This window comes from Gekko japonicus, unplaced genomic scaffold (assembly GCF_001447785.1).
Source record: "Gekko japonicus isolate JY-2015 unplaced genomic scaffold, Gekko_japonicus_V1.1 scaffold5464, whole genome shotgun sequence".
Lineage (NCBI taxonomy): Eukaryota > Metazoa > Chordata > Lepidosauria > Squamata > Gekkonidae > Gekko > Gekko japonicus.
Genome location: NW_015163248.1, coordinates 32,997 through 40,032, shown reverse-complemented (window position 1 = coordinate 40,032; position 7,036 = coordinate 32,997).

Sequence of the window (7,036 nt, the reverse complement as noted above, 5' to 3'; positions counted from 1 at the left end):
GCTCTCTCAGCCCCACCTACCTCACAGGGTGTCTGTTGTGGGGAGGGAAAGGGAAAGGAGTTTGTAAGCCACTCTGAGACTCTAAGTGAAGGGCAGGGTTTAAATCCAATCTCCTCCTCCTCCTCTTCTTCTTCTCCTCCTCCTCCTCCTTCTCCTCCACCTCCTCCTCCTCCTCCTTCTCCTCCTCCTGCTCCTCCTTCTCCTCCTCCACCTTCTTTTTCATGAGGCAGCCTCACTTTCATGGCTGTTTGTTGACCTTGTTAGAAAATAGTTGCCGTGTACTTTGTGGCCAGTGAAGCAAGCTAACTGTGCAGCCTGAAACATTGTTTTATGTCCTGGTGAGATATCATGGGATAGGATATCTGTCCCTCCTGGCAACCGGCTGGAGATTGGGGGGGGGGGAATTACCGTGAGAAGGAGGGAGTCCCAGCTGACGTACAGTGGATGTGTCCATGTCTCTGCCCACATGACCCGGAAGTGCCGTCATCGCATCAGGGACGTCAGGGCGACATTCTGGTATTTGGGCAAAAACTCTATGGCAAATTTGGCTTCTACCATGGAATTTTCCCGCAAATTCTGGATCATCACCCCAACTTCCCGGGTGCGACGACATCACTTCCGGGTCACGTGGACAGTGACGTAGGCACATCACTGCCTGTCAGGTTGATCTCCCTCTTTTTCGAGGTCACTTCCAACCAGCCGGCTGGCTGATCAGTGCGGGGGTGGGTGGGTGAGGCCTAGCAGCAGAGACCCCCACCTCAATCGGGAAGTCTGGCGACCTTAGGAATGCTAGAAAAATCCTACATATGTAACTTTTTGTAGGATGACACAGCAGCACAGCAGGGAGAGAGCTCTGGCCACCCAACAAGAAGGGAGCAACTCAATGGAGAAGACCCTGATGCTGGGAAAGACTGAAGGTCAAAGAAGACGGGGATGGCAAAGGATGAGATGGTCAGACAGTGTTATCGAGGCAACGGACGTGAAACTGAGCAAACTGTGGAGCACGATGGAAGACAGGAAGACCTGGCGGGATGTGGTCCACGGGGCCGCGAAGAGTCGGACTCGACTGTGCAACTCAACAACAGCAGCAGCACAGTTCCAACCAAGCATGTGATTATCCATCAATCTTAGAGCAAGTCATTTTTATGTTTTAAAAGGAGACCAGATAGATTCATGGAGGATAAGTCTATCAATGGCTATTAGCCATGATTACCCAGGGGAACCTTTGCATTTGGAGGAAATAAGCCAATGCATCCCAGAGCCGGGAGGCAACATCAGGGGAAGGCCTTAGCCCCTCTGCCCTGTTGTTGGAAGAAGAGTAGGAAGAGGAGGAGGAGGTGATTGGATTTATAGCCCGCCCTTCACTCGGAATCTCAGAGCGGTTTTACAAACTCCTTTCCCTTCCCCTCCCCACAACAGACACCCTGTGAGGTAGGTGGGGCTGAGAGAGTTCTTTCCAGAGCTGTCCTTGAGAGAACAGCTGTGACAGGACAATGGCTTGCCCAAGGTCATCCAGCAGCTGCATGTGGAGGAGTGGGGAATCAAACCCGGTTCTCCCAGATTAGAGTCCGCGCACTTAACCACTACATCAACTGACTAGATGGATCACTGGCACAGTTCCCTCTAAGCTGCACTAGGGGGCACTGGTGCACAATACTTCAGAGGCAAGCTCAGAGAATTTCTGTTTCTGTTTACAACCAAGCTTCCATGGGAAACAATGGACGGGGAGGGGGGGACTGGTCTGATCCAGCAGGGCTCTTCTTATTTTCTTATGCTTCATGGCACTGAGATAGGCACAGAGTGTACGGATGGCCTCTTGGCTGTTACATCAGCAGTGCTTCTAAAGAGCACCATAGGCAGGGGTCATTTCCTGCAGGAGCGCACAGGAGCGGAGCTCCAGCAGTAAAGAGCCCAGGGGGCAGGCACATGCAACAAGCCCCGCCCCCTGCTCCCAGCAGCCCTCAGTCAGAGCAAGAAGCAGCCAGGTAAACTGCAGAGCCCCCCCCCAGCCCCCCAGTCCAAAACGGTCCAGTGGCACCTTTAAGACCAAGTTTTATTCAGGTACAAGCTCTCCCTTCTCTGTGAGGACAGATCTGCACGTCCCCCCCCAATAGGTAGCAATCCAAAACAGTCCAGTGGAGCCTGAGCGGTGGGTGTTGCCTTCTGACACACTTCCAGTGATCTGCATGTCCCTCCCACCCAATAGCTAGCACTCCAAAGCAGTCCATTGGCACCTTTAAGACCAAGTTTTATTCAGGTACAAGCTCTCCCTCCTCTGTGAGGACAGATCTGCACGTCCCCCCCCAATAGGTAGCAATCCAAAACAGTCCAGTGGAGCCTGAGCGGTGGGTGTTGCCTTCTGACACACTTCCGGTGATGTCAGGGGGTGTGGCACACGCAAATAAGTTATGCTAATGAGTTATGCTAATGAGCCCCTGCACCTCTTTTTCTACGAAATGACCCCTGAATAGGTATTGTACAAAAATAAGGCTGTCGGCCGTTGAAAGATTGACATGTTTTTATTCCAGCCCAAGCTTTTTTTGACGAGATCTCACTTTCTAAAAATGCATGCTGCGGATCCTCCCTGGGAAGAGATTTGTACCGGCGATTATGAAAAGAAAAAAAATATAGCGAGGACAGTCTTCTGTGCAATCTGATTTTCTTCCCAGTGAGATGGGGCAGACTAAATAAACATGAGATAAAAAAGAATTGAAATGCAGGGTGAAGTGGAATAACGGAGGTGGAAGTGCGATCGAAGAAAGCGCAGAGACGAGAAATGTAACCGGCTGTTCCTTCGGTTTTACTGACCTAGTTAACACCTGAAACGGCTGAGGAGTCCCCGATTCGGTGGCGGCCCCAGGTTTTTTCATCCACTAGGCAAGGATACATTCTGGCGCCCCCCCTGTGCGGGGCGGGATGGGTGCTGGAGCGGCAGTGGGCGGGCCTGGGGGCAAGCTGCAAATGCATGCAAGGGGGCTGGATCGCTCGAGGGGAGGGGGCCTGTGCCAGGCTGCAAAAGAGGGTGGCAGAAGGCGAGTGGCACTTTCCCGTCGTCCTGGGGTGTTCCCCGCGCCTGTCCCCTCCCGCCTCCTTCTCTTTCTGTCTGGGGGGCTGCAAAGAGGGACGGGGATGTAGCAAGAAGCCAGCAAGGGAGGCTTCCGTTGCGGGGTGAGGAGGGGACGAGGCCAGCCGGAACAGTGCCCTCGTCGAGTTGTCGCCCTAGGCGACGGTCTAAAATTTAACAATAACGGGCCGGCCCTGCCCCACTTTTACTACGATAGCTAATGCCTACAATGATGATGAAGAAGAGTAGCAGATTTGTATACCTTGCTCTTTTCTACCTTTTTTGGTCTTAAAGCACTTTTGGTCATGAAACCCTGCTCACTTCTTCGGATACAGGTGGAATGTGAGTCCATTTGTCCTTATATCTCCTTGAGCTTCGTGATCAGTCTCTCTTTCTAATCTCCCGTTGAAATTCCTTTGTAAGGGAATAGCTCCTCTTAGGTCAGCAACTGAATGCCCTGGAAGGTTAAAATGCCCACCCACTAGTTTTTGAATGTTGTGGTTTCTAATAGTGGTAGAAAGAGTTAGAGTCCAGGAGCACCTTTTAAAGACCTTTTAAAGAATTGTGGTAGGGTATGTGCTTTTGTGGAGCTGCGGTGGCTCAAGTGGTAAAGACGCTGAACTGCAGGCTGTGGAAGGTCGGTAGTTCAGCAGTTCAAGACCCGAGTTGCCGCATGATGGAGTGAGCTCCCGTCTCTAGTTCCAGCTCCTGCCAACCTAGCAGTTCGAAAGCAAGGAATTGCAAGTCGATAAATAGGTACCACTTGGGTGGGAAGGGAACAGTGTTCCGTGCGCCTTGGTGTTTAGTCATGCCGGCCACATGACCACAGAAACGTCTTCGGACAGCGCTGGCTCTTCGGCTTTGAAACGGAGATGAGCACCGCAACCCTAGAGTCGGACTTGACTGGCTTTCGAGCAAGGGAACCTTTACCTTTACCTTTATGTGCTTTTGTGCGTCACTGCTCACTTCTTCAGACTTATTTCCATTTATTCTTTGCATCGTCCTGGACTGAATCCTCCTGTACCAAACTGAGACCTAGGTTTCCTGTCTCGTTACCAATGCTGATATCTCCACACCTCCGTATATCACACCAGTGGTGATATCTCCACCCCTCTGCATATCACACCTAATCCAATCATGCCCGCTGTTGCCATTCGACCTATGAAACCATCTTTATAAAGTTTTTTATCTGTGGTACCTTGTGTTACATTTTATAACACACATGGCCCGGCCCGACAAAGTGACATTTATGTCAGATCCAGTGTTCCCTCTAAGCTGAGTTAGTGTGAGCTAGCTCATAGTTTTTTAGCCTCCGGCTCACATATTTTCGTCTTCGCTCAGGAGGGATGGCTCCAGAGCAAACCAATTTATGCCGTCGCCAAGTCGCTCGCTCACAACTTTAATGCCAACGGCTCACAAAGTAGAATTTTTGCTCCCAAGACTCCACAGCTTAGAGGGCACATTGGCCCAGATCCAGCCCTCACAACAAATGAGTTTGACACCTCTGCACCTACACCAGGCTAGATTGTGTGATGATTTTGAATGATTTACATGCTGGAGTCTCCCTTTGAAGTGCCCGAAGATTCCCAGGTTTTTACCGCAACAGAATAACACAGCTGCGAGAGACATTGCACAAATCCGCTTATCACTCCGGTATCACTATGGCAGCTGCATACCTGCGTGAGAGCATTCGTATAATTACTGGGTGAAAGGATTGCCCTGGCAGGCTTGGTGGTTAGAGAGCCCAGGCAGCATGGGGGTGGGTGGGGAAAGAACATCGTGCACTTTTGTCTTTAATCTGCAAACATTTATAATGCTAAACATTTAGAAAGTGTGATAAGAGATAAGAGGCTCCGATACAAATCAGGAAAGTTCCCAGTTCCAATTTTGCCTCTGTGATGAACTCAGTACACAGGAAGTTTGACGGTCCTCTGAGAATGTGCAGAGTGCTTTCTAGCTGAAATCCCTGCTCTTTCCGCTACTTCCAGGACCCCTCATTCCACTCAGGGAAGGGCTCTGCTTGGTGTAGTGGTTAAGTGTGTGGACACTAATCTGGGAGAACCGTGTTTGATTCCCCACTCCTCCACTTGCAGCTGCTGGATGACCTTGGGCAAGCCCTAGTTCTGATAAGAGCTGTTCTTGAAAAAGAGCAGTTTCTCTCAGAGCTCTCTCAGCCCCACCTACCTCGCAGGGTGTCTGTTGTGGGGAGGGGAAGGGAAAGGTGTTTGTAAGCCGCTCTGAGACACCTTTGGGTAGTGAAGGGTGGGGTATAAATCCAATCTCTTCTTCTTCTTCTTCTTCTTAACCCCCTCCCCACCTGATCAAATTATACAGTCCAAATAACATGATGCTAAAAGTGGAAGGAACGTACGACACACAGCCACACAGTTTGTAAGCTGCTCTGAGACTCCTTTGGGTAGTGACGGGCGGGGTATAAATCCAATCTCCTGCTCCTAGAAGACTTCTGCTACTCTTAGAGGCTGTCATTCCACTCTGAGAGCTGTCATTCCAAGCCCAGAGGAGTCAAACGTTCCAGGAGATCTTGGGGTGTATCAACAGAGGCATAACATCCAAATTGCAAGATGTCATAGTCCCGCTGTACACAGCATTGGTCAGGCCGCACCTGGAGTCTTGTGTGCAGTTCTGGAGGCCTCACTTCCAAAAGGATGCGGACAGAATGGAGTGGGTGCAGAGGAGAGCGACGAGGAGGATAGGGGGCCTGGAGACCAAGGCAGAGGAGAGCGACGAGGATTATCGGGGGGCCTGGAGACCAAGAATCCCTACAAGGAAAGGCTGAGGGACTTGGGAGTATTTAGTCTGGAGAAGAGGAGGTGGAGGTGGGACATGATTGCTCTCCTGATGTATTTGAAGGGCTGCAACTTAAAGGAGGGCGGGGTGCTGTTCCTGTTGGCAGTAGGGGATAGGACTCGTAAGAATGTGCTTAAAGTGACTTCCGGTTTCGGCAACTCACAGGCGGGTGTGCTCCATCACAGCTCTGATGTAAGCGCCCTGCAAATGTGCCAATGGGGGGGGGGTCTGAGTTGATCTTGGACCCCCCAGACCCCTTGCAGGGGGGTCTCAACCTGGAGCACTAGAGGTACCTCTCCCAAGGCAGAAGCCAAGGGATTGAGGCACCTTTTTGTCCCGATAGGCCCCCGCGGCATGGAGCCAGCACGGCACTAAGAGGTGCACGCTGGACAGAGCGCACAAGGATCCCAAGAAACTATCCTCTCTGCATGCCAAGCGAATGCATGTACAAACGTGAGTGAAGCCATGATCCAGCAAATAATTGATAAACTGACACTAGTAAAGCCGCCCCAAACAAGCGGAAGGGGGAGGGGAATGCCTGATCCCGAAACGACAGAGTTTAAAGCGGGAGGCTGAAAGGGCGGTTCGAAGGAAGCGGATTATGATGAAGTGTGCAGTGGACCAGCAAGAAAGCGATAAATTCCAGACTTACAGAGAACTTTTAAACTTTCCTCTTGTGTAAACAATGACGCGACAAGCAGAAAAAATGGCGTCGAAAGCGAAACTTCTAAAACAAACTGCCAGCACAGCATCGCCGGCTACCAGACCGGAAGTAACCACAGACTTCCCCAAACTGACTGCTGTAGTTTTGCGCCCTCTAATGGACCAGATGACCAACCTTAACGTCAAGCTGGATACGTTACAAAAGGAACTCAAAGAATCTCCGCGAGAAAGAAATAAAGCAGATGTTCCTGAAGCAATAACAGAAAGCGGAAGATGGACCTGAGAAAGGGGAGGAGAACTAACACAGCAGGAGGAGGAGGAGGAGGAGGAGGAGGAGGAGAAGGAGGAGAAGAAGAAGAAGAAGAAGAAGAAGAAGAAGAAGAAGAAGAAGAAGAAGAAGAAGAAGAAGAAGAAGAGGAGGAGGAGGAGGAGAAGGAGAAGAAGGAGAAGAAGGAGAAAAAGAAGAAGAGGAGGAGGAGGAGGAGGAGAAGAAGAAGGAGA